General features: G+C 41.7%; 1 protein-coding gene across 23 annotated transcripts in view; it reads right to left on the minus strand.

Moving 5' to 3' along the window:
• Window positions 1-12,050, minus strand: part of fam222ba (family with sequence similarity 222 member Ba) — an 81,145-nt gene that overhangs the window by 13,458 nt on the left and 55,637 nt on the right. For 9 of the 23 annotated variants that reach the window (XM_024431774.2, XM_042326831.1, XM_024431773.2 and 6 more), the window contains one exon: window positions 1,046-1,102. The exons of 10 other annotated variants lie outside the window; for them this stretch is intronic. The gene's annotated coding sequence lies outside the window, so the exon portion shown is untranslated. Of the gene's footprint in view, window positions 1-1,041; window positions 1,103-12,050 lie in introns of all 23 variants that reach the window. 4 more of the 23 variants (XM_024431780.2, XM_024431785.2, XM_024431778.2 and 1 more) reach the window with 2 other exon arrangements.

A 12,050-nucleotide genomic window follows, 5' to 3' on the forward strand; every position in this document is an offset into this window, starting at 1 on the left:
TTAGCCACTAATGCTAATCGCAAACGTAGCTAGCTAATACAGCTTGATACCAGTATTGGTGGAGGCTTAAATAAGCATGTTGTTTGTGCAACAGTATCTTCTAAATCAAAAGAGGAATAGGCGAAGCATGAATATTTTGGTTATATGAAAAATATTTAATGTAGCCAAAGATTATAGGGTCCCCTAGGAAACACTGAACATCACTTTGGTGCCTACCCTATCACAAAACTCTTCCATGGCATTTTCATTCGTTATGTCAAACACTGCATTCAAAGTGCCCACTATTATTTATATTCTAACTATATAATTATAATAAACATTCTATTTCCACGATTCCAAAAGTTAATCCAAGTGTTTTGATCTAAATCGCAATATTTGGTTAAAAATAAGGTCTAGTATTTTTGCCCATATTGTGGCAGTGTGGAAATGATCTGAAATGAGTGCAGGAAATACAGAAATGGATGGAAATGCAATAAATTATTTTAGCTTGAAGTTGAATTGAACAGTATAAAACAATCCGAATGAAGAAAGACCCATTGAAATCATTTAGAATGTGTTTCCACTCTAGGGTCACACACTACTCAAAGAAAATGTAGAACCTTTGATCAAAAACATAAAATACCATCATAAATTTGAAAAATACCATGATATGCTATTTTGGCCATATCGCCCAGCCCTACTACAGTCCGCAACAGCCACAACAGGAGTACATTTATGGGATATCAAACAATGGAGTAGAGAGACAGTATAAAAATTAAATAAATAACAAGGTACTTTAATAATGAGAGGCTGTATGTGTGTGAGAGCTTGCCACCCAGTAACATCAGCAGAGAGAACAGATTTAATTGCAGACTGCTTCACTTAGTTACAGTATTAAAAACACCACAGATGCTTGTACTGAAGAACAGTCAGGGAGCAAATTAAGTCGACAGAGTGTGTTGCCCCGTGCCCTTCTCCTTTGCTGCTGTGTGGCATCAGAACAAACACCGGAGCACAGACAAACATACACACACACCGCGTTGTTATGAGGAAGGAAATTACCCACAAAACAACCTTGGCATGGCCGTCTGCCGCAGGGTGCCGGCTTAAAAGTGTCTGTCCCCTGTAGAAGGAGAGAGAGGGTGAGATGAACTCCCTTTAAAAACACAGGAGCTGAAAAAGGTCAGGATGACAGCTCATTTAAATCCTCCCTGGGAGGGGAAACAAAACACGCCTTAATGAAGCTGGCAGTTACACACACACACACAGAGAGGTGGAAGGGAGGTTAGGGCTGGGGGAGGCTTGACGGGGGTAATGGGCGGTAGAGGGAGTGCACTTTCTTCACACCACCAGACAGATCATGGATTTGCTGCTGTTCCGTTCTATGTGGCAAGGGGTGATGCTGTGTCATCCTCCCTGACCCCCCCCCTCAGTCCTGCACACTCTTCTTCCTGATTTACAGCCTGACCAGTGGCCAACCATATGGCAGCAATCCCTGCCCTTGATTCAACGTGTCACCACGCATGAACTTTAATTGGCCTGATAGGTTGGTTTTTCCTCCCTGTAAGGATTTGAGGAATAGAAGATTTCTGCACCGGTCTTACAGCTGCAAGGAAGATTTCCCCCCCCTCTCTTTCCATTCATTCATCTTAGTGCCAATATTTTTCTGCAAGGATGACAATCTTTTCAAGAACACAAAAGACATTGGGGTGGAGGTAGTCAACCTCACATCAACTGCAGACGTGTGGTTGCAGGTGTTTTATTTTTATTTTTAACCTTTATTTAACCAGGCAAGTCAGTTAAGAACAAATTCTTATTTTCAATGACGGCCTAGGAACAGTGGGTTAACTGCCTGTTCAGGGGCAGAACAACAGATTTGTACCTTGTCAGCTAGGGGATTTGAACTTGCAACCTTTCGGTTACTAGTCCAACGCTCTAACCACTAGGCTACCCTGCCGCCCCGTGTTTCAAGAAGAATATAGATAGACGAGGATGGGTGGGTTCAGTCAAAACAAGATCTCAATTTATTGGTTTGTTGCATACACACCAAGAGGAATGCAACACACACACACACAAACCAGGGCTTGACATGAACTTTTTTAGCCACTTGTTCAGACAAGTAGGACAGATGTTTTGGCAAAAAACCATGGGCCAAAAACATGACTTTACATTTTGCTGTATGATGCAAGGAACCACTTCACAAAATAAAATGCATGTTAAATCACTGGTATTGACAATGGAAGGCTGCTGGTCTCTGATCCCATATATTATATATGCTACAGTTGTGGCTTTGAGCAAGGCACTTAACAAAACGAAGAAGTGGATCGTGGACTTCAGGAGACAGCAGAGGGAGCACGCCCCCATCCACATCGATGGGGCCGCAGTGGAGAATGTGAAAAGCTTCAAGATCCTTGGCGTACACATCATTGAAAATCTGAAATGGTCCACCCACACAGCCAGTGTGGTGAAGGTGGCTCAACAGCACCTCTTCAATCTCAGGAGGCTGAGGAAATTTGGCTTGGCCCTTAAGACACTTCTTGGCCCTCAATCTTTTACAGATGCACCATTGAAAGAATCCTGTTGGGCTCTCCAGAGGGTGGTGTGGTCTGCCCAACGCATCACCAGGGGCACACTGCCGGCCCTCCAAGACATCTATAGGACCCGGTGTCACAGGAAGGCCAAGAAAATCAAGGACCTCAGCCACCCGAGCCACGGCCTGTTCACCCCGCTATCATCCAGAAGGCGAGGTTAGTTCAGGGGCATCAAAGCTTGGACCGAGAGACTGAAAAACAGCTTCTATTTCAAGGCCATCAGACTGTTAAATAGTTACTACTGGCTGTCCTCCACCCAGTACCCTGCCCTGAACTTTTGTCACTGTTACTAGCCGGCTACCACCCGGTTACTGAACCCTGCACCTTAGCGCTTTATGTTTTTTGCAACTGCACTTGAAGTAACTTTTGAAGTTCTTGAAATGTTCCAGATTGACTGACCTTCATGTCAAAAAGTAATGATGGACTGTCGTTTCTATTTGCTTATTTGAGCTGTTCTTGTCCAAATACAGACTTGGTCTTTTACCAAATAGGGCTATCTTTTGTATACCACCCCTACCTTGTCACAACACAAATGATTGGCTGAAACACATTAAGAAGGAAAGAAATTCCACAAATTAACCTGTAACAAGGCACACCTGTTAATTGAAATGCATTCCAGGTGACTACCTCATGAAGCTGGTTGACAGAATGCCAAGAGTGTGCAAAGCTGTCATCAAGGCAAAGTGTGGCTACTTTGAAGAATCTGCAGGTGTGTCCAAACTATCTATATATACACACCCACACAGTACCAATCAAAGGTTCGGACACAACTACTCAATCAAGGGTTTCTTTATTTTTACTATTTTCTACTTTGTAGAATAATAGTGAAGACATCAAAACAATGAAATAACACATATGGAATCATGTAGTAACCAAAAAAGTATTAAACAAATTATATTTTAGATTCTTCAAAGTAGCTACCCTTTGCCTTGGCAGCTTTGCACACTCTTGGGATTCTCTCAAACACTTTCATGAGCTAGTCACCTGGAATGCATTTCAATTAACAGGTGTGCCTTGTTTAAAGTTCATTTTTGGAATTTCTTTCCTTCTTAATGCATTTGAGCCAATCAGTTACCTTGTTGAGCCAACGCCTACCTTGTTGTAGGGGTGGAAAAAAGAGAAACGACAGTCCATCATTACTAAGACATGAAGGTTAGTCAATCCCGAAAATGTCAAGAACTTTGAAAGTTTCTTCAAGTGAAGTCACAAAAACCATCAAGCACTATGATGAAACTGGCTCTCATGAGGATGAAGACCACATCAGGAAAGGAAGACCCAGAGTTTCCTCTGCTGCAGAGGATAAGTTCATTAGAGTTAACTGCACCTCAGATTGCGGCCCAAATAAATGCATCACAGAGTTCAAGTAACAGACACAACTGTTCAGAGGAGACTGCATGAATTAGGCCTTCATGGTGAATTGCTGCAAAGAAACCAATACTAAAAGGACACTAATAATAAGAAGAGACTTGCTTGGGCCAAGAAACACAAGCAATGGACATTAGACTGGTGAAAATCTGTTCTTTGGTCTGATGAGTCCAAATTTGAGAATTTTGGTTCTAACTGCCGTGTCTTTGTGAGAAGCAGAGTAGGTGAACAGATGATCTCCACATGTGTGGTTCCCACCATGATGCATGGAGGAGGCGGTGTGATGGTGTGGGGGTGCTTTGCTGGTGACACTGTCAGTGATGTTTAGAATTCAAGGCACACTTAACCAGCATGGCTACCACAGTATTCTGCAGCGATACGCCATCCCACCTGGTTTGCGCTTAATGAGACTATTATTTGTTTTTCAACCAGACAATAACCCAACACACCTCCAGGCAGTGTAAGGGCTAATTGACCGAGGAAAGTGATGGAGTGCTGCATCAGATGACCTGGCCTCCACAATCACCCGATCTCAACCCAATTAAGATGGTTTGGGATGAGTTGAACCGCAGAGTGAAGGAAAAGCAGCCAACAAGTGCTCAGCATATGTGGGAACTCGTTCATGAATGTTGGAAAAGCATTCCAAGTGAAGCTGGTTGAAAGAATGCCAAGTGTGTGCAAAGCTATCATCAAGGCAAAGGGTGGCTACTTTGAAGAATCTAAAATACGCGTTATTTCATAGTTTGACGTCGTCCATATTATTCTACAATGTAGAAAATAGTAAAAATAAAGAAAAACCCTTGAATGAGTGGACACACCTAAACTTTTGACTGGTATGTGAGAACACATAGTCAGATGGAGAGATAGCAGCTGGAGTAGCAGTGTTCTCTGGGGTGATCCATGTCTCCATCATCGCCAAAAAGTCAAGGGACTGAAGGGTAGCATAGGCTGAAATTAACTCTGCGTTCTTGACCGCAGATCGGCATTTCCAAACGCTGCCGGAGACCAGGAATTCTTAAGGATAAAATATTTTCTGTGGAGCTCCTTGTCATTTAGGATATTCTAAGAATATCTTTGAGAGGGGGGAACATTGTCAGAAGTACTGAATAGAGGAGAATACCAGCGTTCCAACGGTGTCAGAATTACACCCAATTCTGAGCACTTGAGACAGTTTTACAACTTGAGTGTGCAGCATTGGTTTCATCAACTGTGCACCCGTATCAACTGCATGTCAGCCATTTGTGGTTATAGACGAGTGCTGGTGGAACGTTTTTTAGTACATCGGAATGACAATTACATTAATACATGCAACTAGCTAAATATTTAACTAGTGAGGTAGCCAATTTAAAGCATATTGTGTCGTTTTGCTGGTTATCTAGTTAGTTTGCTGTAGGCTTGGGCGACATACTATTATACCGCATACCGGGGTATTTGGATATAGCCATGGGATGTTTTACAACACCATTGAAACTATTTTATGAATTTGAATATTTGTAGCTACTTTTAAGTAAATACCTGCAGTGAACTTGTGCAATACGCTAGATGATAAAGATTGTGTTCTTCATTCTACGTCACATAATTTGTCAGTATGAAGTTTACTGGTTGTCCCCAGTCACTTAGTGTTTGTTTGTAAGCACACAATGACAAGAGACTGGAGCCTTTAGTAGCTAGTTAGCCATGTAGCTCAGTGGTTACGGTCACTTGGTAACAGCAGAGAATCCCCCCTGGATCAAGAGTCTTCCTGTCTAATATTTGTTTTCTGCATGCAGCACACTGAGTATTTTGTTACTTGAATAACTTTAAGAGTCTGTCCTGCAAATACTTTCGGTCAGAGACACAAAATGTTTGCAATGTGCTCATTAGCATTTAGTTAGCATTCTCTATTGGATTTTACATGCATCTGTTTGTTTTGCTAACCTTCGGATTACAGAGGATCAGTGAGGTTTGAAAATGGTGCCCCTTGTGTTCAGTGCCGGTATTACTGAATATCCCGACATGGCAATCTGGATAACACCCAAGTGCACTGGCACACGCAAGGGATGCATAACACTATGCCCTTTTCAGGATTTTCATGACTTAACAATTAGCTATAACTGGGCAAATAACTCACTAACTAGCAATGAATATCAACCACAGTAGGCTGACTTTGATCAAGAAAATGCAGGCCTCCAATAATTCTACCCCGAAGCACTCTGCAGAGATTGGTAGGACAGTGCACAACACATGGCAACTGGAGGACACTTTGAACCCATTTTGATTGGAGTAGCCTAGTTGTTTGACATTGTGATTTTTGTGGGAATTTATTTTACTTGTCCATTCAGACAATTTAAATCTATAATCTGCTTGTCCAATTGTTTTGGGGGGGGACTTCCTTTGCACACAAACACACCTCAACCTACAGCGCCCCTGAATGTCAGAAAACTGGGGAGCGCAGAAGCAAAGGTCAGTCTATGGTAATGCTCCAGCTGACACTCTGCTCTATAGTGGTAGAGAGACTACAGCAAGAGATGATGAAACCAGACAGACAGGCAGACAGAAAGACAGACAGGGCATTGGTCTCCTACCCAGTGACTAGGCCACATCAACTTGAAATACATATATCAGACAGAAAAAAAACATGGTCTTTCAACAACACAAACACTCAGAAAGTGCAGTAAGACCGTTGTTGACAGTCAGGCTCTCTCTAGCACAGCTTTGAGTTATCAGATGCTGCAGCTTCATAAGATCAATGCTCCTCCTCACCACACCCCTGTTCCCCGTGTGTGTGCGTGGCCTCTGCTACGCCAACGGATTCCTAATTGCCCACATGGTATAACCCAGGTGGGTTAGATTGGTATGATATGGACTTTACTCTGCAGTGACCCAGGCAGGCACCTGTATCCAGCTGGATTACAAGCCTTACTAGCTGCAACTGACTGTGTCAACGTCCCTACATAGCTAACCTTGCAGAACATACTGCAAACCATATTGAATACCATTTTATGCACAGTGTACACAATCAGCCTGCAAAAGTGACTTTATTGTGGGAATTACAATGCCGTTAGCTAGCTTACTGGCTAAGACAGTACTATCCGTTGCCCATTTCAAAACTACTGTAATGTTTAACACAGCTAGACTTTGCTCGCTGAATGAACACAATATGTGGAAGTGGGATTTTGACTGGACTATACAAGCTTATTCGATGCTAGCTATCTGATTTGTCAATGTGGACATCATGCATTTAGATCTGATGCCCCGGACAATGTGAAAATCACTGTGATATAGCCTACAGCTGAATGAGCTGGAAAACATATGCAAGTGGATGTTTGACCAGACTATACAGCTTGTTAATAATGATTGTTAGTATTTTATTGTTTTTCCCCTTTCAAAATTGGTAGTTTTAGCTTTTACTTTATTCACTTCTTGATCAGGATCTAGATCAAAAAGCCATGAATAAAGCAGGTGTACTCTACCATTCCTATGACATTTTCATCTCTCTAATCTTGTGCTAGGAACTCAAAACGTCTAATATGTTCTAAAAGCATTTTCATAACATCACTTTCGACAACGTTACATAACATCGACATGCGTTCGAGACCCATGACACGATGACGCAGCAAGTGACTCTTCAGTCTCCACCACAACAACTCATACATCTATAATAGTTGTCTATTTGAGTGAGCCTCTTTTTATAAGAGTTTAGTGATGAGACAATGCTGTACTTGAAAACTGATGCATGCAAGGTCACAAGCACAACTTCAAGGCATTTAGAGACGCCATGTCATGTCAAATTGCTCCAATAATTTGACGCGACACAAGCCTATATCTTTCCTCCATTTCTCAGGGGCGTTAGAAAGACAGGCAGAACAACTCACCCATCTAAAAAAAACAGTGTGAGAGGCGAGGGCCACTTAGAAAATTACACCAGCCAGCTATAATTGCATTAGTCAATATCTCCCCACGTCAGGGCAATCTGCATTGGTTAAACATTCAGGCGGAAGTGTTAGGAAATGGATCATAGGGATAATTGCAGAGAAAAACAAACCAACGCTTTCGGGGCAGGAAGAGACTGGGGTTAAGCTGTAGTGTAGCCTATGTAAGGGGAAAACTAGTGCATTTAAGTATGAAAACTAAGAGTGCAGCATCAAAATAAGTAGCATTAGAAAAGATGGTTCCGAAAAATGCCTCCTTGCTATAAAAAGGTGAGAAAACCCTGTTTGGTTGGTTGGTTGAGTATTAACCACTAGTCCTTAGCAGTCTTTCCCAAATGAAGGTGAAAGCAATTAAGAGAGCTAAGCCTCTGTGTTGTGATAATGACTGAGGGAGAAGGAGAGGAGAAAGCAGAACAGGCTGTGTGCTGCTGTTATTTAATTGCGTGTTTACCCTGAGGTCATAGGGTCAGTAATAGAGCCAAGGAAAAAGCTTGTTGGGAGAAATTCATTGTATCCTAGAGTGTGCGTGAGTGTGTGTGCATACTCCCAGGGACATAGAATTAAATTACTTTTCTTTTGCGAGCGAGGAGAGCTGAATGCCGGGGTAAAAGAAAGAGAAAGGGGAACAGAAAGAAAATAGCTTTTTATCCTTGAATTCCGAACCAGAGCATTCTAAATGAAAAAAGCCCTCGCCTGCTCTTGTGCGTACTGTTCACATCAGTGTGGCCTTCATTAGCCCATCTGGGATGTACAAACAGCAGAGGCGGAACAGGATTTGCTGAAACAGTGCTGTTGCTAGCCCGGGGCCCACAGGCATGTAAGCGGTCGCCGTTCTGTTCCACTGTGTGTGTATACACATGGCGTGTACATGTGGTATGTGTGTGGATACATGGCGTGTGAGTGTAGTATATGTGTGTGTACATGGCGTGTGCATACATGGCGTGTGTGCGCGTGTTTGACATTCTCACACAAGAGATCCTGATGGAGCAGATTTTTATTTTTCAACCATAGAGATGCCAGCCCTCATCAACACAGACTGCTTTTTACAACAAAAAAGAATGTGTGTAATACTGTGTACAGTGTATGTTTAAAATGAGTGAGGGAGGGGAGAGACACAGAGAATGGAAAATGGAGAAACGGAGGCACTGTTTCCAAACAAGCAACAGAAAAGTTCAGAAATCAAACAAAGAAATTGCTGCTGTGGTGATGAGGGAGAGAGAAGGGAGACTAGACCAACTCAGAGCTGGTTTAGACAATAAGAGCCTCTAAAAATACCGTCAGCTACACATTATTAAAATATAAACCTGCATACTTGCTACATCTTGACCGCTACCTCCGGAGTTGAAGCACGACACTCGCCCGACAGTTGCCCCTTTTGAAGCAGGGCTGTGTAAACAGAACTGCCTCGTTGAGCCAACACTCCTACAGTATAAATGGTAATAGCAGAGCAATGTTTTTGTAACAGCTAAAATGTATAGACATTTTCCTAATATTTGATACTTGTTTTTGAATTTTTACCTGAAATTGCATTAACAGCCTGTTACAATATGAGAGACACACACACAGTGGCAAGAAAGAGTATGTGAACCCTTTGGAATTACCTGGATTTCTGCATAAATTGGTAATTCAATTAGATCTGATCTTCATCTAGGTCAAAACAATAGACACACAGTGTGCTTAAACTTATAACACACAGATTGTATTTTTCTTGTCTATATTGAATACATAATTTAAACATTCACAGTGTAGGTTGGAAAAAGTATGTGAACCCCTAGGCTAATGACTTCTCCAAAAGCTAATTGGAGTCTGGACTTCAGGTTAGCTGACTCCTATCACAGAGACAATATTGAAGATGTTGGTTAGAGCTGCCTTACCCAATAAAAAAATAAAAATAATTGAGTTGCTATTCACAATAAGCATTGCCTGATGTCAACCATGCCTCGAACAAAAGAGATCTCAGAAGACCTAAGATTAAGAATGGTTGACTTGCATAAAGCTGGTAAGGGTCACAAAAGGATCTCTAAAAGCCTTGATGTTCATCATTCCACGGTTAGACAAATTGTCTATAAATGGAAAGTTCAGCACTGTTGCTACTCTCCCTAGGAGTGGTTGTCCTGCAAAGATGACTGCAAGATCACAGCGTAGAATGCTCAATGCGGTTAAGAAGAATCCTAGAGTGTCAGCTAAAGACTTACAGAAGTCTCTGGAACATGCCAACATCTCTGACAAGTCTACGATACGTAAAACACTAAACAAGAATGGTGTTCATGGGAGGACACCACGGAAGAAGCCACTGCTGTCGAAAAAAAAACATTTATGCATGTCTGAAGTTTGCAAAAGTGCACCTGGATGTTCCACAGTGCTACTGGCAAAATATTCTGTGGACAGATGAAACTACAGTTGAGTTGTTTAGAAGGAACACACAACACTGTGTGCAGAAAAATGGTCACAGCACACCAACATCAAAACCTCATCCCAATTGTAAAGTATGGTGGAGGGAGCATCATGGTTTGGGGCTGCTTTGCTGCCTCAGGGCCTGGACAGCTTGCCATCATTGACGTAACACTGAATTCCCAAATTTATCAAGACATTTTGCAGGAGAACGTTAGGCTATCTGTCCGCCAATTGAAGCTCAATAGACGTTGGGTGATGTAACAGGACGACCCAAAACAAAGGCTTCAACAGAAGAAAATTTGCCTTCTGAAATGGTCCAGTCAGAGTCCTGACCTCAACACGATTGAGATGCTGTGGCATGACCTCGAGAGTAGTTCACCCCTGACATCCCAAGAATATTGCTGAACTGAAACAGTTATGTAAAGAGGAATGGTAAAAAATTCCTCCAGACCTTTGTGCAGACCTTTGTGCAGTTCTGATCCGCAACTACAGAAAACGTTTTGTTGAGGTTATCGCTGCCAAAGGAGGGTCAACCAGTTATTAAATCCAAGGGTTCACATACTTTTTCCACCCTGCACTGTGAATGTTCACACAATGTGTTCAATAGAGACATGAAAACTTAGAATTGTGTGTGTTTTATTAGTTTAAGCAGACTGTTTGTTGTGACCTAGATGAAGATCAGATCAAATTTTATGACCAATTAATGCAGAAATCCAGGTATTTCCAGAGGGTTCACACACTTTTTCTTGCCACCAACCATCCACACACGTTCAAAAGTTTGGGGTCACTTACAAATGTCTTTGTTTTTGAAAGAAAAACTACTTTTTTTGCACAGTAAAATATCAAATTGATCAGAAATTCAGTGTAGACATTGTTAATGTTGTAAATGACTATTGTAGCTGGAAACAGCTGATTTTTAATGGAATATCTACATAGGCGTACAGATGCCCATTATCAGCAACCATCACTCCCGTGTTTCAATGGCACATTGTGTTAGCCAATCCAAATTGATCATTTTAAAAGGCTAATTGATCATTAGAAAACCATTTTGCACTTATGTTAGCACAGCTGAAAACTGTTGTACTGATTAAAGAAGCAATAAAACGGGCCTTCTTTAGACTACTTGAGTATCTGGAGCATCAGCATTTGTGGGTTCGATTACAGGCTCAAAATGGCCAGGAGCAAAGTACTTTCTTCTCAGTCAATTCTTGTTCTGAGAAATAAAGTCTATTCCATGTGAGAAATTTCCAAGAAACTGAAGATCTCGTACAACAGTGTACTACTCCCTTCACAGAACAGCACAAACTGCCTCTAACCAGAATAGAAAGAGGAGTGGGAGGCCCCGGTGCACAACTGAGCAAGAGGACAAGTACATTAGTGTCTAGTTTGAGAAACAGACACGTCACAAGTCCTCAACTGGCAGCTTCATTAAAATAGTACCCGCAAGAACACTAGTCTCAACGTCAACAGTGAAGAGGCGACCCCGGGATGCTGAACTTCTAGGCTCGTCAAGGTGAATTAATTTATACCCATGTTTCCAATCGCAATTTGCTTTTACCACATGATTTTCATGATATCGATACAAATTAAGCCTGGTTTGTAGTAATGTTCTAAGTTAGGCCTACTTTACTTTTTATATTGGTGAGAGAGGGTTAAAAATACATTTGATAGGCTAACATTACTTCATGAAGACAATCTGTTACAGTAACTCTGCTTTTTTCTTGAAGATAAAATGTAATGAGTGTATCCTACAGACGAGAAAACAAACCCTTTGTCTGCAAAAAATGCTTGTGAATTGTTACATTATTCA

The sequence above is a fragment of the Oncorhynchus tshawytscha genome, linkage group LG09, assembly GCF_018296145.1.
Source record: "Oncorhynchus tshawytscha isolate Ot180627B linkage group LG09, Otsh_v2.0, whole genome shotgun sequence".
In the NCBI taxonomy this organism is placed as follows: domain Eukaryota; kingdom Metazoa; phylum Chordata; class Actinopteri; order Salmoniformes; family Salmonidae; genus Oncorhynchus; species Oncorhynchus tshawytscha.